Here is a 24,959-nt window from a genome sequence, read left to right as displayed (position 1 = left end):
AATAAAGCACTACCCTTTTGGGCGGCATAAACTTCAACATGGGGACAGATGTTTTATTATGATGAAACTTGCACTAAACTGTGGAGGGGATACTGTACAGACTAGCATTATTGGTCATTATGGATGCCTGTGACAAGCTACGACAATCACTGAGTGCTTGTAGTGCCTGGCAGTGAGGTAATTGTAACTTTTTCAGATGGGTTTGCTCATACACCCGGATCAGCCTTGGCTGTGTGGCAGCCCTGATGGCATGTTCTGCCTGTCTGGGGAAACATGCCTTTTGGAAATCAAGTGTCCCCACAAGTGTAAAGAAGCAGACATGTTCGACAGCTCGGGAGAGAGCATCCTAGACTACATCCAGAGAACAGGCAGCAACCGAAGACTGAAGACAACGCACAGATATTTCACTCAAGTACAGATATTACTGTACTTGTTGAATGTACAAAAGTGCTACTTTTTTGTATATTCCAGCAGGCAAAATGTCATTATTGAAGTCAGCAGGGATGATACCTTTCTTTACGAGAGCATCCCAGCCCTTGAAAGATTTTATTTTACTTACCTTCTGCCTGCTGCAGCTGCAGCGAAATAAAGCATGTGCTCACTGAGATTTGTTTGTACTACTATACTTCGTGTGCAAAACACAATGAAAAAAAAAGCATTTCACATTTCTCACTTTTATTGCACAACCGAAGAAAATGCCTATATCCTAAAGGTACATAGTGGTATATGGTATTGACAATCTTAGAAAAAAAATTAAGAGTTAACATGTCATTTGTTCACTAGTTCTGCTGCTTCATGTGTGCACAACACTGAAAGCAGTCACACTAGAAACATAAGTTGGCAAGTTAATGCAGCATTTGAGAAGCTGCACTAGAAGGGCATGCTTTTTGCAAATATTAAGCTAAACAAATTTCCTGATGAAGTCATCAAATTTGTAGGCACAAGTTGGAATCAGCTAGCGCAAAACAGGGGTAATTGGAGGTCACAGGGCCTTCGTCCTGCAGTGGACATAAAAATAGACTGATGATGATGACGACGATGAAGCTAAACAATAAGCTGCTGCTTGCTGGAACAGTTATTATTCTGAACTAAAGCTAGCGCATCCAAAGCAGGTTGAAATGCAATCGCATTCGGAGGCAATATGACACACTTCAAAACATAAGTGCCTAATGGCAATGACATCAAATACCAAAAATATCATGCAAAGCAGGATTGCATAATATAAAAGTGGAAGACATAAGAGTAAGTCACATGTACACAAAATTCACTGACAAGTAAAGGCAGGTGACTACGCAGAACTCACAAATGTTCCCAGTACAGTACCTTTTTTTCTTCTCTACATCAAACAGCTCAACCCAGTCCCTTAAGTTTATACACACAAAAAACAAAAACAGGCTCTTTTTCCACTGTACAGCATCACACATCTATTTTCAACGCTCCAGAACATGCTCGGTTCACCTATTTCAAGCTCAAGTAAGTGACACAATGCAACACGAGACAGAAGTTTGTTAATGGAACATCATAGATGACCTAAGCTGCATGGAAATGGCACCAACAGTGTGCAAAAATTGGTCAATGCCTGTGTGCTCTGCGATATCAGTGCACTGTAAAGAACCGCAATGAAATAAGAACTAATCCGGAGCCCACCATTACGGTGTTTCTCAATGACCACGTCCAATTTCGAAACAATAAAATGCAAGTAGCTCGAACAAATAATGCAAAGTGAGTATCCATGGCAGATGAGATCCTTGGCAACACAGAGCAAAGTAAGAAAGCTATGAAGGCCTCAGTCCACTAGCTAATGTTTGGGCAAGAGCACTTGTCGAAACCCCCGGCCAGCCTAGACGAAGACAAGTCCTATTATCGAAATGGTGCCTAGCGCACTGATGCTCCCCCATCATTCATTCATTTCATTTTGTGTAATCGAGAGTGAGGCAAAGTCAATTGTTCATGATGCAGACACGACAAATGACTGTTGTTGTTCTTTGTGCTTAATTATTGGGAGCTGGAGGTTTGCTAGCACACAGCAGACATGAAAGACATCCGTCATGCATGGGATAAGCTCAGTTGGTACTTTGTTGTTCAAGACATTATATATTTTAATCCTCTGAATCATTCGTTCGACATGTATCCGCACTTGAGCGATATTGTAAGTGTCCCTAACCTCCTCTGGCGTAAACTGAGAGGCATGGAGAAATGGAGGCATAACAAGAACAGCATTCGGGTTTCCTAAAACTGTCTGGATGCCTGGAAATCCCTTATCGGCAAGAACTGTATCCCCAGGTTGAACAAGATCGAGGAAACCAGAATCAACTGTAATGTGGGCATCAGACAGTCTACCACCATAGGCTTTTGAACAAAAACAAATCATTCCTCCTGGTGTTACAGCCACCAAAAACTTCAGCGTATATGCGCCTTTGTAATTTGAGTACAAGACTCGTTCTTGTTGCACAGTTGGTGGCTGCTCTGTACGTATTTCTGTGCAGTCAATAATCATAGTGCAGCTAGGATAATGCACCTTAAAGCTGTCTGGCATTGTGGCCTGAATCACTCTTGGTGGGGGGCGAAAAATTCATTGTTTAGTTGCCACAGCGAGCGTTTTGAGAACACTCTTGAAATGCCTTGATGCCGACGTTTCGTTTACCGAGAAGAGAATAGCCAGTGATGAGTAGCTGATTCCAAGCTTTAACTTCAAAAGAAACAAAAGAAGCCTATTCTCAGCAGTGACATCACATTTTCGCTCTGAAGGTGGAAGCATGCTCAGAAGCATTGCAAACACTTCTTTGCTGACACTGCACAGGTCTTGCAATGCATTTGCAGATTTAGCGATGCTGTCGTAGCCAGAGAAGTAGCTGGTTCTGTGGTCAGAGCCACTATGCCTGCTACTGACCTCTGGCTTGTGTTGCACACTGTTGTCGCATGTCTCAAGATGTGTCACTTGAGTTGATGTCCCTGACTCACTAATGAAGCACATGAACACCGAGAAATTCTTGCTTGACACGCTTCTTTCGTCAGTTTGTGTTTCCTGCGTAAAATTGCAGTAAGAAAGAATAAATACATCCATGTTGGGTTACAGTGGCAACCTCATTTTTATCAGTCATAACACAAAACTTTATCGATGATAAACAAACATTTCAAACTAGCCGATCCAGAAAAATGCTGTCACATATTGTGCAGCAAGTGCTGCACTGAAAAAATGAGAAGGGAATGAGCAATAAGAGTACAACACTGCTAACTTGCTGCCTATGCTACACAGGGAGGCGTAACTGAGCATGGTATAAGAGCGAAGAACATATTTAGCTGTACAATTTCAGGCATTCAACTTCAGTTTCCGAAATTTTCAGGAGCTTACCACAGATTTTACTGCAGTGCAAAGCTCAGCAGCGACAGTGGACAGTAGATCCAAGCCCTCTGTCGAGCTCCGCTCGTACAACAGGTCTGTACTAGTTGCTAGATCAGCTGTGGTAAGGCTGTTGGTACCAATGGCTCCTGTCTCAGCTGTGTAGAGAAAAGCTGGTCCAGGGGAATCAGCTGATGCAGGAGTAGCCAGTGATGCAGATGACCCAGGGTGCCGCTGCTTCCACCTGCACATTTAACAGAAGCTTGGATGTCACTGCTTTTTGTAAACACACATGGATTTTGTTTTGGGCACATCTACATGCATGCATTCACATTTATTTGTAGAGACAACTGCATTATGGCGAAGCTAAATGGGAAAAGATGTAACATATTGAAGAGTCCCAGCTTTTGATGGAAACAAGCCCAAGTAGCACATCAGAGAGAAGCTTACCTATTAAATCTAGCCAACTGAGCAGTAGATGAAGTGGACCTCTTCTTGTACACGGTCGGGAATATTGTTGGTACATAACCTGGGTGGCTTTCAATTGTGCTTTTCTCGCCATTCACAAAATGTTTGGAACACACCCTCGAATCTCGATTAAGCTGTCAGCTAGAGGAGTCCTCAAAACTGAAATGAGTAAAACATGAGTAATTACCATCCATCTGATGCAACAGGTGTAGCAGTGTCAATCAATGAAAGGTTCATGATTAAAACAGCTGGACAACACGCTGCACTTTAAAAATTATTTGTCTAAGTATTACTAACCTCACACACTTAATACACACTGTTTTCTCCCCTGCTTGAGCGCCGCAACAAATTTTCGTCATTTTTAATGTGCAGTAGATTATGCACTAATACAACATGAATGAATGAATGAATGAATGAATGAATGAATGAATGAATGAATGAATGAATGAATGAATAAACCTTTATTTGAAGAAGTGACTTGGCAGTCGAGGTGGTAGGGTCCCTTATTCCAGGATAAATAACATTAATGAACAGCGCAAAGTGGTCAGCGGACAGGAAACGCTCATGATAGCACAGGACCCTTGGCGTTTCTTGTCCGCCGGCGTCAACCACGACAACGCCGCGAAGATTATGTAACATCGAAATAAAATAAAACACGACCATAACGGAGGGTGGCTTCCGGTGAACATGAAGTTTCTCATTCCTTGCGATGAACACGGCTACGAGTAGTTTCATCGTCATTCTCAAAAAACAAATGCCACAAGTCGGGAGAGAACAGTGCGTCGCAAACTAGTTCCAAATATCGTATTGCATGTCATTTATTTCGTCAGAACAATTTCCGTAATTTTAAACCAAAAGTAGGCAAGAATATTATCAACCTACAAACCGTGAAACATTGATCAAACAATAAACTGTGACATTACGCGACCGCCTCGTAAAAACTACCGGTTCACTGTTACCCGATTGCTGCTAACTGAAAAATGAACCTCGTCCTTGGCTGCTTTGGTAACGTGCAGCGATTTCTGTTTACAAATATGAATTCACTTACTTGACTTGTCGCACGGCGATAATCCATTTTTGCCTTCGTGACTTCTCCCAAGGCTTTGACGGAAAACTGTACAGCCTCACGCCTGGTGTCCCTTCGCGACTGTGGCAGTCTTTGACAGAGCAGTACCTGCGCCCACTTTTCTTCTTCACAGGGGTGCGACCACACGGTTCTGATGACGCCATCGGATCTTAAACTAGAGAAAACAGGCGCAGGTATTTCGGACGCGAAAGACAAAAGCTCAAAAAGACCACGCTGTACCCGCGCTGAGCAATGGCAGCGAAGAAAGGCCCATGCGCGCGAACGCCTTCAAGCTTCTTGCTGGGGTCGCCAGATGGCGCACCCTGTTCTTCAAACTGCATTGCAGGGTGCCTATACGTACGCATACTTCGACAACGCCTTGAGGAGTTTCTGCGTGAATGTTTTCTCTCCTAAACACACAGGACAAATCATTAAAATATAGGTACACAAATAATGCACTGGAGCATCAGAGGTGATCTCCGCAATCTCGGTGACGTTAGAGAACTAATTCAAAAGCTTAATCCAAAGGTGCTGTGTATCCAAGGAACATTTTTAAAACCTACACCAACAGCCTTTCTACCGCGATTCGCCATTTTCCACAAGGTGCGTGATAACGCTGACGTCTCGTCCTACGATGTCGCAATAATTGTTTATGAGCCCGTAGCGTGTCGGGTACTAGAACTCCGAAGTCCTGTTGAGGCACTTGCGGTCCGAGCCTTACTGTTTGATAAACTCTTTACAACATCTTCACTCTTTAAAAACCACCTAATTACGTGCTTCATAGAACAGCAATTGAGGGATGAATAGAGGGATGTTCAGATTGTTACATATGGATTGGCAATATAGAAGTACGGCAAAATTTGAAGACATTCTCGAAGCCATGCAAGAAGGCATTTATTAGAGCAGATCCATTTTTCTTCAGGCTCTTGCATGCTAAATAAATAGCAACATTTTACAGCCATGCACACAATACATACAGCTTTATAGACTTAAGTGAAGCATCTCTGACCTTAGTACCCTTAAAGAGGATGGAACACGAGGCGAGTTGGTATTGATTGATGACAAATACGCAACAGTGCACTGAAAAGGAAGACGAAGGAAGACGTGAACGAGTCAATATATTCTTGAACTACGCATGCACCTTCAAGGCAGTGAACGATTGATGACTAGCATTCGTCGCTATATCAGGTGATACTATTAGGTTAGGAACAATCAAAAGCAGCGTACTGCTCAACTGTGAACGATTTGCGGTGTATGAAAATGAATTTTTTTGGAGGACTATTGACGGCTGACAAACACAATCTGTTCCTGCTTTCTGTATTCTATAGGCCTCACAAATTTCACGTGTCAATTGGTCTGAAGAGCTAAAATAATCTCCGTCAGAGTTAATTCTGCGGTGTCGGCAGTCACGGCAATGCATTGTCAATTATGAGGAGCAAACAATGTCTTTCATCGCGTTTTTCGTGCTCCCTGAGGCGCACGTTTACACACCTTCCTGATTGCCCCAATACATTCTGCCACAAGTGAGAGGGATACTGTATGCTAACGCAATGTCGCAAGCCACAAACATATTAGTGTACCTAACAGGACGGATATACTTTGCATTTGCGCCTTTTTCCACGCGTTTTGTTAACGCTGTGCAGACGTTACTCAGTTTCTTCATGGCTGAAAAAAACACACGTACGCCATGCCAAGATCCCACCTTTTTCAACCTGTGCGAAAGCTGGTAAACATTTGGTATGTAATATGTAGTGCAGAGGAATGTCCGGCGCTGCAGCCACATTGCCAGTCATCCGGGAAGCGCGAGCTCGAGATTGCCTGAGCTGCTCTGGTTGAGACACGCTGCGAACGCTGCCTACTGCTCTGTTGTCCTGTGTTCGTATTATATTCTGGTGGAGGTGTTGCGGTTTCCCCCAACCTGGAATTACGCACCCCAACTGTGCCGTCCGTCACGCCTGACGAGCCCAGCCCGACATCCCCAAGGGCATTAGAGGTACAACGGCTACCTTCTTCTTTTTCTTTTCCTTTATTGATGCCACACCTTTACCCACTAAAGCACTTGTGCTTTGTCCATGTCTACCTTCGTCTTCATTTTCAGTACGCTGTTGCTTATTTGCCATGAACTTAATACCCTTATTATTATGGAATGTACCCGCCGTGGTTGCTCAGAGGCTATCGTGTTGGGCTGCAGAGCACGATGTCGCAGGATCGAATCCCGGCCACGGCGGCCGCATTTCGATGGGGGCGAAATGCCAAAAAACCCGTGTGCTTAGATTTAGGCGCACGTTAAAGAATCCCAGGTGGTCCAAATTTCCAGAGTCCCCCACTACGGCATGCCTCATAATCAGATCGTCGTTTTGGCACGTAAAACCCCAGAATTTATTTTTTAAATTATGGAATGGAATTGTGAACTCTTACGGCCGTGAGAATTTTCCTGTCGACATCAAAACTACAAAAGAATATGATCCTATCCTGGAAGCATCTCCATAGAAAATAACATCTGAAGGCTGGGAAACGTTTATAAAAATCTTGGAGGCCGCTTAAGTTTCGCCTTCAAGAGTGGAACGCGATAGCATTCAAAAATCCCTGACTTATTCTCACGCTTCCCGGCAACTGCAGCTTATGTAACTGTAACGTTAACTGGGAAACGCTTGCGGCGAATGCTATGCACGAAGGCGAGCTTTCTCGTAGAAACACGGCCTCTTGCGTGGGCCGATCCTGGAGGTCGTGCACAGCCGTGGCAAAAAAGTACATCATTTTGTGGCTTCTGTTATTGTTTCGCAGTTTTAATATTTTAGTGTGAGAAGATTTAACACGAAAGGCATGGGCTGTTGGTGCTTTGTTTCATGACATTGGTTTGTGGGCCGTCATTCTCAATATTCTAAGGAATAACTTTGTCAAGAATGTAAACCAAGGTATGAGCAACTTTTGTGATAGAAGGGTGCGGCAATATACCCCGCAATACCGCATGTCAAATAGTAAGGCGTGCCATGTACATATACCTATTTTCTTTAACGGACAACGACGCCGACACCGAATTTTCTGCGAGACGGGGCCCTTAAAGCTATAACGTTAAAATCACATATTCCTCGAAATGCTCCCAGTAATGTACTTGTAAACGATGTTGTTGCCTATCTTATCGCTTTTATCACTGACGCCACGTTGGAGTGCAGCCGACAAACAAACGGGGCTCCAAAGCACAGGCTCGTGCCCTGGTGAGTGCAATCCTGTCGGAGCGCGCATAAGAAGCCGAATAAGACTTGGGGCATGCTACATCAGTCTCTCACGATTGAGAACCTCATCAACTTGCCACAATGCCACAGTGCTCGAAAGGAGAGCTTGGGAAAATGCGTCTCCACCATAACTTCCTATGCATCAATAAAGGAAAAAAAGTATGGAACAGGCGAAGACCTTTGGCGACATGATAGCAACGCACGTCGACATTGAACACAAAATGTGAAATGTCATCCATCCGTACATAATTTTTGCGACAAGCCAGTGCAGAAAACTCTAGATGTACATGACGCCATTCAACCTAGTTTACTAAAGGAACGCGGCAGCCACTCTCGACGTCATGCTGCCGACGACAACCTCGTCAGCGACGAAGGCAACTTTGACGCCACACAGGACTGAAAGTCAAAATTTAACTATTCGACGACGCTATCTGGAATACAATCGAGGAAACCGTGTTTGGGTTTGGACCCCGATACGTTGACGTAGTTGGAGGTAAGGCACCAAGGCAACCAGTAGGTAAGCTCTCCAAAGTAACAAAGGACCTAATAAAGAAGCGATATAACATGAAAGTGTCGAACTCAAGAAATCAGATAGAATTCGCCGAACTGTCAAAACTGATCAACAAGAAGAAAGTAAGAGATTTCGAAATTATAACGTGGAAAAGATTGAGTAAGAAGTAAAATATGGACGCAGCAAGAAATCAGTGAAAAGAAAACTTGGCACAGGACTAGGTAATATGTATGCACTGAAAGATAAGCAGGGTAATATAATCAGCAATTTCGATGACATAGTAAAAGCAGCGGAAGAATTCTATACTGACCTGTACAGTTCTCCGAGCAACCAAGCTACTTTCATTCGAAGTAATGATGTAAAGGAACCAGAGCTCCTTCTATAACTAGCGTTGAAATTAGAAGGGCCTTGCAGGACATGACCAGGGGAAAAGCTGCTGGAGAAGATGGAGTAACAGTCGATTTATTCAAAGATGGTGGAAATATCAGGCTTGAAAAACTTGCGGTCCTTTATATGCAATGCCTCACGACTTCAAGTGTACCACATAGCTGGAAGAACGCCAACATTATACTAATCCATACGAAGGTAGAAGTTAAAAAATTGAAAAATTGTAGACCCATTAGCTCGCTTTCAGTAGTGTATAAGATTTTCACCAAGGTAATTTCCAATAGAATCAGGGTAACACTTGACTTCACCCAACCAAGAGAACAGGCTGGCTTCAGGAAGAGATATTCTACGATGGATCATATCCATGTTATCAATCAGGTAATCTAGAAATCTGCGGAGCACCATCAACCTCTGTATATGGCTTTCGTAGAATATGAAAAGGCATTCGATTCAGTAGAGGCATTGCGTAATAAAGAAGTACAGGAGGCATACGTGAATATCTTGGCAAATATCTACAAGATTGCACAGCAACCTTGGTTCTCAACAAGAAAACTATAAAGATAGATATCAAGAAAGGGGACAGGCAAGGAGACACAATCTCTCCAATGCTATTCATGACATGCTTAAAAGAAGTATTCAAGCTCTTAGAATTGGAAGGCTTAGGAGTGAGCATCAACGGCGAATGTCTCAGCAACCTTCGGTTTGCAGATGACATTGTCCTATTCAGCAACAACGGGGACGAATTACAACAACTGATTGAGGACCTTAACCAAGAAAGTGTGAGTGGTATTGAAGATTATTATGCAGAAGACAAAGATTATGTTCAATAGCCTGACAAGGGAACAAGAATTCAGGATCGCCAGTCAGCCTCTGGAGTATGTAAAGGAGTACTTTTATCTAGGTTAATTACTCACAGGGGACCCTGATCATGAGACGCAAATTTACAGAAGAATAAAATTGAGTTGGAGTGCATACGGCAGGCATTACCAAATCCTCACTGGGAGCTTACCACTGTCGTTGAAAAAAAGACGTGCACAGTCATTACATTCTACCGGTGCTAACATATGGGGCAGAAACTGGGAGGTTAACAAAGAAGCTCGAGAGTAATTCAAGGAAAGCAGAAATAGTGATGGAACAAAATATCACATCATCTCACCCTACGGGCAAACATGGTGGGATGCGAAAGCAGCGTCGGGGGTGCGCATCAAGTTTCCGTTTCGTTTCACTTGGCAACACAACCCAATGAAAGTTAGAGTGAGAGAATGTATTGAGAAGAGAGGAGACGTTTGTACAGGGTTGTTGCGTCTTTATTTAGAGATCCTAGGTGATTCCTAGCGTCGGTGCGCGTGGTATCTTGAACACGATGGCTTTGTGGTCGGTGAAGTGTAGTAAAGCGCACACCTGCGCAGGAGAGGAGAATGAGGGAGAGTTGCGCATGCGCAGTATGGGTGCGGACACTGCCGAACGGACACTGCCCCGAGCATAAGATGCTCTCGCATCTAAAAAATGTTAGGCCTAACTTTAGGAGACAGGAAGAGAGCGGTGTGGATCACAGAGCAAACGCGGATAGCCGATTTTCTAATTGACATTAAGAGAAAAAGTGGAGCTGGGCAGGCCATGTAATGCATAGGATGGATAACCGGTGGACAATTAGGGTTACAGACTGGATACCAAGAGAAGCGAAGCGCAGTCAAGGATGGTAGAAAACTAGGTTGTGTGATAAAATGAGGAAATTTGCAGGCGCAAGTTGGAATCAGCTAACTCAAGACAGGGGTAATTGGGGGTCGCAGGGAGAGGCTTTCGCCATGCAGTGGACATAAATATGGGCTGATGATGATCTTGACGTTGACGTAGACTCGGTGAAAAGCAACTGCGACTTTGTTTGCAACTAAACAAGCTTGTCCGCTGTATTGGCGTGCTAGAGTATGAGGTCGTGCATAACGGCGTGAAGTAATCACCGCCGCGCCGCGCGCGGCATTAAATCGTCCACACAGTCGGTCTAAAGCCATTGTTCTAAGGCTAACAAATTCTGGGACTGCCTCGCGCTAGTGCCACTGCTCGTGCGTTCGTCGTCTTCTTCCGCAGCGGACTCCGACGCCGCTGATCATAAAATAAAGGTAAAGCTGTAATAATGCAACATAGACGACTTTTGGTGCTATAGTAAATATTGCAATCAGGAAAGGTGTAATCAGGAAGGTAAATATTGGAATCGGAAAAGGAGTAATGGGGACAGCGCTAACGTTTCCAAATGCAATAGGTGACCCGTAAAACGAGCAATCGCAGGGAATTGTGGGGCGCGCAGTCTGCTAGCGGCTTCCGGTTCGACGGACGACGCGGCGGCATGCCCGGCGCACGTGTTTTTCTACGCGGTTTCAACTTTCAGTCATGCAGCTGATTTCTAGGTTTCCGTTCACTCTGAGCGCGACAATGACGAGCCAAGAAAGGCAAGGATACGCTTCTATTCATAAAGGAACTCTGGTTTTCGTTCCGGCGCGCGGCCTTTTTTGTTTCTGCCAGGTTTAGCTCTACGACATTTCCCGTTGCTTGGACGCACCGTCACTGACTACTCTGCCTGCGGGTCAGTCAGACAGGTGAAAAAGTTACCGTTATACGATACTTTATCAAGCGTATAGAAGCATTACTTAGAAAATCGGGTGCCGAGGCGATAGGCTACAGCGGTGCATGCTGCTCTGTGATCGTAGCTCAAAACCGATATCTGAAAATGATAACTTTGCGCGCTGTCAACGGCATTTCTCGGTCAAAACTCTAGCATAGAGAAGGGAATTCAACAAGAGGGGACACTCGCATAGGGCCCAGCAGCCGAATTGACTGCAGCCTGCCAAGCGGTCGGTGTCGATCACTTACATCACTTCCGGTTTCGGATTTGGGTGCGCGTATTTTGAACGCAAGCTAGGACGCCGGCTGCGCCCCCCCTCCTTTTTTTTTGCTCTTCGTGCAGAATCGGTTTATTATTTAGTAAAAATGATAGCGAACGATCTCGTAAAGTCCCATCGAATCTGTGCAACGTGCAATTTAAGAAAGTAGACGCAAGACCTTTTGTGCAATGAGGAAATATTTATTTTGCTCTATATAAAAGCTCGTTCCGCGCTTTTTGTGCGTTCATCCAACGTTGTGACACCAGCAGGTAAGGCAGTGGTTCCTGTATGAAGATCCACCGGACGGCACCAGCTGAAAAATAAGTAAATTACGAGCATGTTACATTTGCAAGCACGTAACAGCATGTTACAAGCATGAGTCATTTTGGTATGTAGACGTAGGAATACTGCGTGTAGAGGCGAAACGTGCGAAAGCGGTGAATGGGCGGCATTACAAACAAAAGCAATTCGCTTTTACATACATGGCGTAGAAAATACCCGACTCATCCCAAACATATATGAAAACATCTGATTTCCATGCGTTCCCCCATTTCCGGGAATTATTTCGTGCACTTTGGCAGCACAAATACACGAGCGACTTCGCGTTTCCAAAACTTGGCCTCGGGCGACGCGACGGTACGCTACATACATAGAGACGGACGGAACAGGCACTCAAGACAAATGCGTGGGTGCAATGCCTTTTTTCAATCCTTTAGAAGACGTAATTTTCGAATTACAAGTTTATGATATGTTCGTCGTTCACGCGTTCTGCCGGCGCCAGCAGCACACCCCATGTTATCACTCTTGGCAATCGCCCATCGCGTTTTCAACAGGCGTGAGTACCGAAAGAAGGTATATGTTGTTGCGGAGCCACAAAAAACGTCACAGACGTGTCCCTGTAAGATTCATTACACGCCAAACTAACTTTATCACCACGGCCGAGCTGCTTATCGCTAACTGCGTCACAGCGCGCTGTGCGGCCAGCGTGCCTCAAAAGTACCCCAGAAAGTAACGAAATTACTTTTCAGTAATGCCTGGCGTCAGAGAAAGCGGCACAAACTTCTCCTAGCAAGATGCACTAGATTACGCACCACGGGCGAGTTCTCGCTAACTGCGACACGGCGCCCTGTGCGGCAAATGTGGCTCAAAAACCGAAATAAGTTACCATAATCCTCTAGGAAGCGTCGGAAACATGTCTCAGCACGATTCATTAACTCAAATTAACTGCGCCAGGATGGCCGAGCTGTTTTTCGCTAACTGCGTCTTAAGTCTCGGCCCCGTGCCGTAAGCCTAATTGCGTCGTAGACTGTGAAACAAGATTTCTCACCTTGCCGTAGTTCAATAGTGCAGTGGTGTCTTGTCCCAGTGCAGAAGGAACGCAAGAATACGCCGAGAGCCCAATAAACCAGGTTACATTTAAAAAAGAAAGAAAGGAGACAGACGGGTCGCCGCGCGCGAGCGCTCAAACGCGCGCGCAGCCATCCTCGCTGGCTTCGGAGGAGTGTGTGTCTGGCGGATGACGCATGTATCTGGCTCGTCATTGACCTGTGGCTGGGTAAGGCAAGGAAAATAAGTCGCAAAGCTTAAGTTCATTTATACGCAAAACGTTTTAGTTTTCGCGGCAAAGAATTAAAAAAGAAATCAATTCCTGTTTACTTAAGTTCACTTTTTTTTTTTTCGATGCTCGCGGCAGCTAACGTTCGGTGTCAAAAGTATAGCGTGACGTATGGTGACGTGTTTCCTGTTGCCAGTTTTTGCCGAGTGTCCCCTCTTGTTGAATTTCTTTCTGTATGACTCTAGGTTCATTTGAAGTTGTACGTAGACGTTCTCGCTTTTTTGTCAACAATGGCCGTATCGCCGTCATATTACGGCTGCACATTATCTCTATGTGTGCTGAAGGAGATAAGGAGGGCTAGTTGATTGCGAGTATTATGTATCTCGCTGTGTCCCGCTCAAAATTCGCACCGTAAAACTTCGTTTCATAATACCTCTATATGTGCATGCGAGTACTGAAATAGTTCTGGTTGCCTGAGTCAATGTTGGAGAAAGAAATATCTTGGGGAATCATTCCGTGTCGGCCCTTACACAGCTAAACCCCGCCTGATAAGTGGCACTGTACGTTCATTTTTTTTTTGTTCACGGATGGTGTCTGCCTTGTTACAGTTTTGGAAGTGGCAGCCATTCATCTTATGCTTGTGCACAGCTGACTCAGCAAGGGTTCCTGCAAGGCAGTAGTTACATGCGCTCACCTTTAACGCTTGAATTTGAACAGGCAACGGCTGAACAGCCTACGATGGTTTTGCTAAGCACCTGCAACCGGGTAATCTTCGAGTGGGACAAAGCCGGACTGCGAGCGCAAGTGGCTCAGTCAGCTGAGGCGTTGCGCTGCTGAGCACGAGCTCGCGGGATCGAATCACGGCCGCGGGGGCCGCATTTAGATGGAGGCGAAATGCGAAAACGCCCGTGTGCTTGCGTTGTAGTGCACGTTAAAGAACACCAGGTGGTTAAAATTAATCCGGAGCCCTCCACTACGGCGTGCCTCATAATCAGAACTGGTTTTGGCACGTAAAACCCCAGAAAGAAGAACGGACTGCAAGCGCATCAATGGAATTCAACGGCGAAGCGATGGCGGCGGCGGCGCCTACTCAAACCGGAAACAGCTAGCAGACGGTGCATCCCACAATCCCTCGCTATTTCACGGGTCACCTATTCTGTACTAGCTTTCCCATACTGCCCTTCGTGCTCAACGCCGGGTAAAGGACAACAGCGGAGCTGGGGACGAGGAGGGAAATGCCAGCAGACACACAGTAGGGGGCGCTGAGGGCAAGCGCGGTGCCGGCGCCCCTAGAACGTTCTTGAAACAGCGGCAGCGCGCTCGCGCTGCCTTGTATTCATCGTTTCATTGAGGGCGCCACTACTTTTGTGATCACAGCGCCGTCTATCATCTGACGCATTACGCCGTCATGCTGGTATGTCGGATCCCGCTGGAATGTGTTCAGCGGACGTGCGCTGAAGACGAATTGCAAGTTTTCGCGTTTTCCTGATAGGTCTCAACAAGTTTTTGTCATTTGGAAAGTGCTTAGCGTGTCGTTACTAAGCCTTGAGCTTCCATATAGCCGCAATATCAAATGGCAACAGGCCTTAAGGCGCTGCCACAGCTCTACCACGATCGAAATAGGAGGCGAGTCAAGTCTGAACACTGTCGACGCGTACCATACGAGCAACGTGTTATCATTGTACGTCTATCCTTGACCTTCGATTGAGGTCAAAGTTAGACATACAGGTGACAGATTTAGCAGGTTGATCAGGTAACAACAGTCAGAGGTGTCTCCGTCTGCCGTGCCGCTTGCCTCCGTCAGCGTGAATACTAATGCAGGTAACTAGCGAAGCACCTAGGAAAGAAGTCTTGGTAGCTTGGTAGCAGCTCCTAAATGTTTCGTGCTACAATGTGTCAAATGTTGTTTACCTTGCTCCACGGCACACGAAATAAAAAGCTGTACATTAACTCGACCGGGAGGGCCGTTGACACGAAGTACTAACAACCTGGTGATAGCAGCATCGAGTATGCTTTGATCAACCGGACGCACGCGACGCGTTGAAAGAATATACGCACACGTAAGTCAGAGTGGTGCGTGGGCAAGGGCACCTCGCCGTGTCGGGAGAGCTGAAAAACGAATTACTCTCTGCAATAGCAATTTTATTCTCCGAAGTAATACAACGCGCAATGCGCGACGTCGGCCAGGCAGCTTGCCGGCAAGATTCGGGAGCATGGGAAAGCGATGTGAACTAAGGGTGGCCGGCACACGGTAGGAATGGCTTTGGTTACAAAACGAAAAAGAATACACCTTCATTTTCTTCGTCGGAACCTACTGTTTTCACATTACGTGTTGGGCCAGCGTTCACCAGAACTTTGGTTGCCAAGCAGGATAATCTTAGCACACAATTGAACATTTGAATTTTAACGTGTGTGCACAAATAAATAGTTGACTTCGTCCATTCGAGTAGTTGACCCACTCGTAGACGCACCTTCAGTTCATATCCGGGTTTGATCGTGAGTGTCGAGTTTATCGCCGTGCGCTCACTGGAAACGAAAATCGAAGCCCCTTTCTTAAAGAAAGATGGTTGAACGCCAAGCTTTATCCCATGCAAACTGAATCACAGTCGATGTCCAAAGCCAACGACTACGCAACAAATCCAAGAAATGCTGAGCGACCCGATGCGATGCATTTGTGATTTGATGGCTTGTTTAGGATTGTGTTTTTTGAATGCTGAATTTGAATGTAGACACATTTCGTAGGTTGCATAGCCTTTATTCTAGATAATGTAGCCTTCGATTTCACACACACACTAGCACTTTCACGGACTGCATGCCGTTGCCGACACACGGGATCGGCCTTACGGGTGTGATTGCGCTCGCGCTTACGTTCGCGTACGGCGGGCTCTTCTTCTGCCGCGCGACCCACGCGCGGCCTGCCCATGGTGACGACCGGGAATGCATTCCGTGACGCGCCTAATGCAATGCAGATATATAGAGTTCGTCTGGGTAGCGTGGCCTTTCAGTTTCTACTGTTCTTATCGGGTCAACTGCGAATGTAAACTGTAGTGTTCTATGATACGTATGTCATGCGCCGTTGTTCTATTGTGTGCGAAGATGCGCATACAGTTCCATTGTGTAAATTGGCTTTCCTGCAGTGCTTTTTTGGCGCTCACAGACAAATCAGTGAGACATACAAAGCTTCGCTTTAATATTTCCAGAACATACACGCGATGAAGCTAATGGCTTCAAGTGTTTTCTGTTTACGGTGACAATTCTAAGCGGATGGTTGTCTGCAACAGCAGCGGCGGAGCCCACGAAGTCGCCACGCCTGAAGATGCAATTCACGTTCGATTCGGGAAGTTACGTTTGCTGCCGAATACAGCTCAGTAGTAGCCCATTAACCCTGAGTCATCTGGCATCGCAGCAGTCAGAGACGGAACACGTTAAAGCGCACTAATTCGTACTGACATCGCTACTGTTGCTAGCTACCGCTGGGAGAAAGGGCGACACGGCGATCCGCACATACGAGTGCGAGGAGGTGAGCTGCGTGGCGCGCTTATTCGAGGCTACATTCCTCCTCGCCGATAAAACGGTCTATACGTCGCCGCGTGGGTGGCGTGCACTCATAGCTTGATTCCACATCGCTATGGGCCCCATCTGGGCTTTCGCCTTGACATTCTTCGAAAGTTATAAGCATCCCCTGTAATTTTGTCTTCGTTGCTTTGTTATTTTTTAGTGTGTATTAACAGGTGCATTTGTTTATATTTTTGCGGTGACTGTTTTTCACCGGCTAAGAAACCTTTCGAAGTTATCGCTCAGGGGCACACGCGTCTTGTTGCATCCGGGTTTTATGGACTGTAGTCGCCTATTTTACAGCGAAAGAATCCTGTATGTAATCAGATTGTTCGCGCAACGCGGCCATTGCTGTACACTCTAGAACGTACACGAGCACCAACGATTGCTGTGGAATCCAAGGCGAATCATGCGTAAATAGCTAAACCGAGTAAATGAGATATCGACAATCGCGGCTATCGTTGTGCTTCGAGTGTCACTAGAATGGGTATTATTTTGCTGCATGATCATGCAAATTACTTTCAAGAAATGTTTATTAATAAATCACTCTGTATTTCAACTTGTATGTTCGGTGAATTTTTACGTTTATAGTTTATCATACCATGACCCCTCATAGCCACACAGATTTTCTTACACGTAAACGTTTACCAAATCACTGGAATCCTTTGTGCTTTAAACTGCGTCCCTCATTCTTTTATTTTGTTAGCAATTTAATTAATTTTTTCTAGCTATTAAAGTTATCTTGTCGGGAGCAGGACTTCTGAAGATGATATTAACAAGTGCTCATTGTGGAAAAGAAGTCTCGTCAAGCTATTTGTAACAAGCCATGTGATTTTCCGCCAGCATCTTTATTTTATGAACTCAAGAGACCGAAACTAAAGACGCTCTTAAAGTGTGGTTTAGGAGTCGCGCCTAAAATTGCAGTAAAGGAGATTAAACTACATTACCTGTATGACTCACAGGAAGCGACATGAAGCTCACTATAATACAGCACCTGAGTATTCATGTTGTATTGGTACATTATCGCGCAGTAACTACTGATCGCAAAGGTTGCGCTCTAGGCTAAAATATCACTAAATTTATCTTATTCGTAATATAATTTATATTATGTCTAGTTCTCCGTATGATGTCATTGCTTTGTTCTCTTGTATGCGAGTTGTATACTTTTATCGAGGGTTGGACAGTGAATTGAGTTGTCGTATATCTTTATTTTATGTATCTTGCTTTGTTTTTATTTCTCCCACGTGATGTATATAGTATGTTATAACGCTTAAATTGTAAGCTACTAGGCAAACTGTGCTCCCGCTCTGCTGCTTGTTTTGTTTAACGTTTATTGCGTATCGTGAAGTTTCCACGAGCAGCCTTCCCAATTTTCCCGAGTAATATCTATATTTTTAATAAACCATACCATACCGTAGCATATAAATTCGGCCAAAAGAAGGGTTAGTTTCGTGATGCACAGTTTTTGCAACAGTCTGCTTCATCATTCTCACTACAACGTGACTAATATGGGTTGGTTTGCTAAAGTTTAAAAAATGTTTAAAAAATCAACTGTGGTATGTAGCGAAGGTCTGTAGTACTACTCGAGCTAGAATATACGACAACAGGAGGAGACGATTTGCAGCAGAAATCAAAATGCATAATAATCTCTCACGAAAACTTCACTTATTATCTTTTAAATACGTTAGGCACATTCGCGACTTACGAATTCTATTCAGTGAGTTCGCAGTGTATATCCGCTATTAATAGTTATGAGCATCACGCCGATTTCGAGATATGTGCACGCAAAATTTGCAGCCAAGTGCAGTGCTTGAATATAAAAAAGGCGTTTTTAGAGAGAGGGAGAGAGAGAAGAAACCTTTATTTAGTTGGTTATTTGGGTAGGGCCGTGTTACATTGCCCTTCTAGATGGGCAGCAGGTCAAGCCCACTGGTGACGTCATAGGCGCGTCTGAGGATACGGTCTTGGTTGCCCGCGTCCGGGCTGCGCAGCAGCATCTCCCAGTCGTCTGGAATGCGGATTTCCCCTAATTATGTTTAGAAAAAGCAAATGGCAACAACAGTGAATTTTTACCAAAAATTTGTCGGCGCATACCTAAAGCTTATGCTAATGTCAACGTTTGTTCGAAGTGGATTTGCATTGAGAACTCACCGGGCTCTCAATCCGTAAATTGCTAAGTACGAGGTCGCGGGTCAAATCCCGACCACCGCGACCGCATTTGGATGGGGGCGAAACGCGAAAACACCATTCTACGTAGATTTGGGCGCACGTTACACAACCCCAGGTGGTCCAAATTATTCCGGAGTCCCTCACTAAGGCGTACCTTATAATGAAATGGTGGTTTTGGCACGTAAGATTCCTTAATAAATTTTTCATTCTTAACTTGCGCTGCGTGCCTAGATTAATTACTTAAGTTGAATATTTAAAGACGGCTATTTCTCAACTAGGTCTTTTGATTTCTCGGGCAAGCAATATCCGCCCCTTTCAGTAATATATAGCTGAATCATTAGATTTGTGCTATACGTCAAATGTGAATTCTTGCGACATAAATCACAGAAGGGGTGGGATGGGTCTTACTCGACTGGATTTTTTCCAATAAGTGCCAAGGAGGAGTCTGTCTTGTCGATGTGTTTGCGCGTCCTCTTAAGTGCCAATAATGAGCCCATCCCGTCCAATTCATTTTTCGGTACTGGTCAATTTCCCCTTTGGCCCGCTAAGAGGTCTGCAGATCTCTGTTCGTCTACGTAGAGTGTACTAGTTCACGTTCATTTGGCAGAGATTTCAAAAAGGAGGCTTGCCAGTGCCGTGTTGCCGTTCATGTCGCAAAAACGTGGCCTTGACTTCATTGAGTCATCAAGATCCAAAGATAAGTGGTTCCTCCAAGGAACCATTGATAGTGATTGCAGTGTTTACAGTGCTATAGAAACATTCATTGACTGTGATGTCGCCGACTAGGACGAAAGTTTTCATACAGCGTGGCAGTGAACGAATTTGGATGGATGGATCCTTTCGCCAGCACCGTGTCGTTTTACATTTGTGTATTTTCAGAGAAATTGTGAATTTACTAGCTCCGTGTCTTAAATATTTCAAATCTGCGACACATTTGCTACGCATATGTGCAAAACAAAAAGGGCTAGGCTTTTCACAATGGTTTTCTTGAAACTTTTCAGGCGCCTTGAGGGTTAAAAAAACATCGGTTATATAAACCTCAAAGTTCAGCGTTACTAGGAGGCAGTCAGCTTTCACCGGAGGCGGCGCGAAATTTTCGGAAAGAACCAAATACAACCTCGATAACCTTACGCCAGTTATTATTGTAGGCTCACCGCCTGCGTTCAGTCGCGATCACTTTGTACTGATCATTTCGATCATCATATTTCTAGCACAGCATGGGCTGCGCAGGCAGCTGGTGAGTGCGGTCGAGAGTAGACAGTTTTAGCAGAGTACCGCTTACGCTCCGCTCCGCTCAGACTTCACGCTCTGAGATACTGAAGGGAACTGCGTAGATTTCGCACTTGATAAGCGCGTCTTGCCGGGACGCGAGCGACGCGCTATCAACTCGGCTCCAAAACGACGAAGAGGCCAAGTAGACATGCTGTCACGCTCCGCTCAGTCGGCTTTGTAGCGGAGTGAGGGATGCGGTCTTCGTTGCGCTGCCGGTATGAGCGTCGTGCGCAAGCGCAATAGCGTTCCCGCTGAGCGGTTGTGTAGTATTTGCTAGCATATGCCGGTCTGAGCGGGGCGGACAGCAAGCGCTCAGCTAAAACACTCCATTAAGTGTGCTTGCTGTAAAAGTGGGTATTACCTTGAAATATTTGTCTATACAAACTTAACATGCGCCGTTCAAATAGGTAATGTGAATATGAAAAAGCTGCGTCAGAGTGTAAAACGGAACCCTCAGCAGGTACATAACCCATGGTCAGACAATCGAGCTTTACACGCAAATGCTTGTCCAGCAGCTTAAGCAATGGTGCATTACCGCACGTGGGCCTATTCGCGTGATTTGTGTATGCTTTCAGAATTTCACGCATTCTTTGTCTTTGTACCGCCTCGGTCGGGTCACCTCCTTCGTTGGGTCAAGAACCAACGAATTTGTGATCAGCAATCGCGTCCACGGTGGCTGCATTTCAATGGGGGCGACGTGCGAAAACACCCGTGTACTTAGATTTAGGTGTACGTTAAAGAACCCCAGGTGGTCGAAATTTCCAGAGTCCCCCACTACGGCGTACCTCATAATCAGAATTGGTTTTGACACCTAAAACCCCATAATTTTTTTGTGATCAGCAGCTGAAGCACAAAACCATTCATTAGCCATGGTGGACCATGGCTGATCAGATTGACAGTGCCTGGGCTCAACTTCGAATAAATGAAGGAGACTGCAAGTGATGAAGTATGGGATCCGGTGTGCCATTTCACTCACGAGAGTGCCAACTTATAGAATGTCCCACAGCCAAGCGCAGCAAAGTACAACTGTCAATGAGCAACAGCCCTAAGTAACAATAACATTTTGCGTGCGATGACTACTTTGTAAGGTAAACCATCTAAGTAACACTCACCGATAGCCAATACTAAGTGCAACGCTGATACAAAACGTTGTGCACGTTCTGCACAATGTTGCAGGCGTCCTGGGTATTCATCTTTTATATACCCATGTTCCCCAGCTACATTCAAATTGCCAATTTAAATTCAGCTAAGGTACGAATTAAGTACGCTCCTTAAATTCACGCCCCCGTACAAAAAATATGGGGTTTTGCGTGCCAAAACCACGATCTGATTATTAGGCATGCCGTAGTGGGGGACTCCTGAAATTTCGACCACCTGGGGTTCTTTAACGTGCACCTAAATGTAAGTACACGTGTGTTTTCGCATTTCGCCCGCATCGAAATGTGGCCCCCGTGGCCGGGATTCAATCCCGCCACCTCGTGCTCAGCAGCCCAACACCATAGCCACTGAGCAACCATGGCGGGTCCCCGTACGCAAAATACGCAAAATGCTAGTACTCATAGAATATTTTGCAGACTCGGTAACAGCGACATCTGGAACAAATAGGCTTTAGCGGAATGCAAGACAAGCATAAATGCGATACGTTCACGTTCATTCTTTCTTTAAAGGCAAAGACGAAGAAGTTCAAAAAAGCTTCGTTAAACAGCAGTTCTTGGTATAATTCTTCGGAAGCATGACTCAGGGCCTGCATTCTTCTAACCTCGTCCAATAGCAGCTGGTGCAACGCGACACATTTCAAATCTAGTGCACGAAGGGAAATTCCCCTTTTCTGCGAGTTGTTTATTCGCTGGTAACTGCCTCCACAAGTACTAGTAATCCACTTAAAGAGCAAATGGTTATCACCAGCGTCAGGGCTGGGCTAGGCTGCCATGCATTACTTTGCTTGCAGACATTTAAGACAGAATTTTAAGCCATCATTAGGGAGAAAATGATGCAGGATCGTAACGCCCTTTGAGAACGTCAAGTGTTGTTTTCTAAATAAAGACAAAATAATCTTGCTCAGGAGTGGAAGACGTCTTTTTTTATCCCAACTTGGCGTTCAGTTGTTTCCTCAATCAATTTAAACACTAAGTTCCATGAACACGCGCATATGTGGACATGTCGGGCGGAAAGGCTTGGGCAGACAATTTGGATTGGAGATTGTTTATGATTGGGGCAGTATGCGCATACACAAGCAACTCGAAGAGAAGGTTTAGTAGTGCGGAGTAGAGCCTTTTGTGGAACACAATCTGGACAGATGTCGAGGCAAGTTCTTTCCGTGTGCATGTCTTAACTTAGTAAGTGGTAAACAGCAGCGCGCGTACATTCCTGCCTAATTAGGGAGACGCCATTGCATTGCTTATACAAAGTGGCTGTCGGAAGAAACGTGCTTCCTCCATGCAGTTGATTTTTTGTTGCAGTGTAACATAAAGTTGTATTGATTATGGTAATTTATTCATGGACATGGTGCGCCGTATTCCAACAGCTAAAAAGGAATAGGCTTATTCTGTATAAGCTCAAAGGTCTAATGATGCCTTGTTTGAGGACACAGATGAAGCGACCAGTATCTGGCGATCACGTGTCACTACGTGAGTTGTCATTATTCAGGCAAAACATTCATCGCTTCACTTCTTCGTTAGCCCAGCCATGAAGGAGTGGTTTAAGAAGAGTGCCTAGAAAGGGACTTAAGGTAACTGAAAGGATTGTAAAGCTATCCGAATACATTCACAACGCCTGAAAACAAAACTGTACTATCTTGCCAACAGAAGTAGAACAAAGCTACATACTCTACAGAGAGTGCAACTGGCACTCCTTGCGTGAAATAGTAGGGAGCTAAGCCGTTTGATAAAAATAACGTGTAAAACTATTTCCACACGCCCTGTCTTAGCATAGCGTGGTCATTACAGGGGAGAATGGATATGTGAAATCACGAATAGCGTGGACGACGAGAGATTGAATTTGGCGACCCCGTCACTTGCAACGTTAGTAAAGAAAGCAAAATAGGTTGGAAGGAGGTTAAACCTTCAGTTGAAGTCGATGAAAGACAAAATAAAGCTGGCTAAGTAAACGTGCATAGCCTGACGTGCGCAGGCACACATGAACCGAAAGAACTCGTTGACCACATGCAGCATCGGCTAGAATTTAAGGGTCTGGTCGGCTTTGTCGCCTGGCGTCGGCATCGTGTTCCTATGCTGCAGCATGCTCACGACGGGCACGACGCGTGCGTCAGCTTAGTGCTTTTGAAATGCAGGTTCGTAAAGGGGTTGTTGCTTAGCATGGGACTCCTGTTTCCGCAGCGCCACGTTTGGGCAGCTTCGGTGATGAGCTGCAGCCCGCGCAGCGAACGCAGCTCCACGTAGTTCCTGCGTCTGGACCATGGTGTGGTCTTGGCACGTATGCGGGCCAAGTAGCAGTGTGATTAGCGTTTCACAGCAGATTCTTGGCTGGCGTTCTGACAACTACCAAGCATGGTATGTGGTGGGAGACGACGCGGAATATGTCTGGGCGTGTTCGTGTTGCAATCGCACACACCGGTGTATAGAATCAGCTGAAATTTGCTCGCGTTACAGGGGTATAATGCCTCAGGATAGACAGATTTGCTTGCGGGTACAAATTGTACCACAGCTATAGGCAGACCCTGCCACTTGCGACATCGTTCTCCCACACTGTAGTAGCATGGTGATATCTGTCAGTGCGGGGTTTCTGCAGGGAAGCGATACAGCTTTCTGTGGCTCTATAGCTGCCACATAAAAGTTTTTCCCGAACGTGAAAGAAGCCTGCGAATAAACGCAAGATTGCTGCGCGTCTAGCCGCTTGATGCACTTTGCGTGCATTCGTGGGCTTCTTTCACACTCGGAAAGACACTTTCATGTAGCACGTATTGAGCAACAGAAAGCTATATTGCGAGTTTCTCATTGTTGCTCAAAATTTTTCTGATTCACACTTTGCATCTAAACATAACTTTTGATAAGTTCATTAATTAAGGCTAATTATATATTTAGGCAGAATGAAAAGAAAATCTGAGTTTCTCCAAGCGACGGCAAACAATGTTACCTTGAATCTGTCCATCTACGATACACATGCATGCTTTTAAATCTTCGTGCATGACAGTTGGGACACCCTGCACAACTGATGAGTTGTTTAGTGACTTTTTGTTATTGAGTTTATTATGTGTTTTCACTTCACGGCGTAGTGATATCCGCCTATTCCAATAATTCAGCTCATGGACAAGAATTATGCTATCTGGCACGGGCGAATTCCTAAAAATTCCGGTAAACATAAAAAAAAATTGGAGGACGCTCAAGCTTCGCCTTTAAGAGCGGAACGCGTTAGCATTGAAATATCTCTGACGGGTTGTCAGGCTTCCCGGCAACTGCAACTTTCTGCAACCTCCGCCTCGGCGCGCCGTTGTGGAGGAGGCGAGCGCCATCCGGGTGCTGTTTTTGCAAGTAACCTACCCGGGCACGCCACTTTATGAATGGAAGAAAT

General features: G+C 45.3%; 1 pseudogene; it reads right to left on the bottom strand.

Moving 5' to 3' along the window:
• Positions 1–1,948: 1,948 nt before the first annotated feature.
• On the bottom strand, positions 1,949–2,986 carry LOC119449007 (uncharacterized; annotated as a pseudogene).
• Positions 2,987–24,959: the final 21,973 nt, after the last annotated feature.

The sequence above is a fragment of the Dermacentor silvarum genome, chromosome 4, assembly GCF_013339745.2.
Source record: "Dermacentor silvarum isolate Dsil-2018 chromosome 4, BIME_Dsil_1.4, whole genome shotgun sequence".
NCBI classification, from domain to species: domain Eukaryota; kingdom Metazoa; phylum Arthropoda; class Arachnida; order Ixodida; family Ixodidae; genus Dermacentor; species Dermacentor silvarum.
This window is presented reverse-complemented; position numbering and strand designations above follow the sequence as displayed.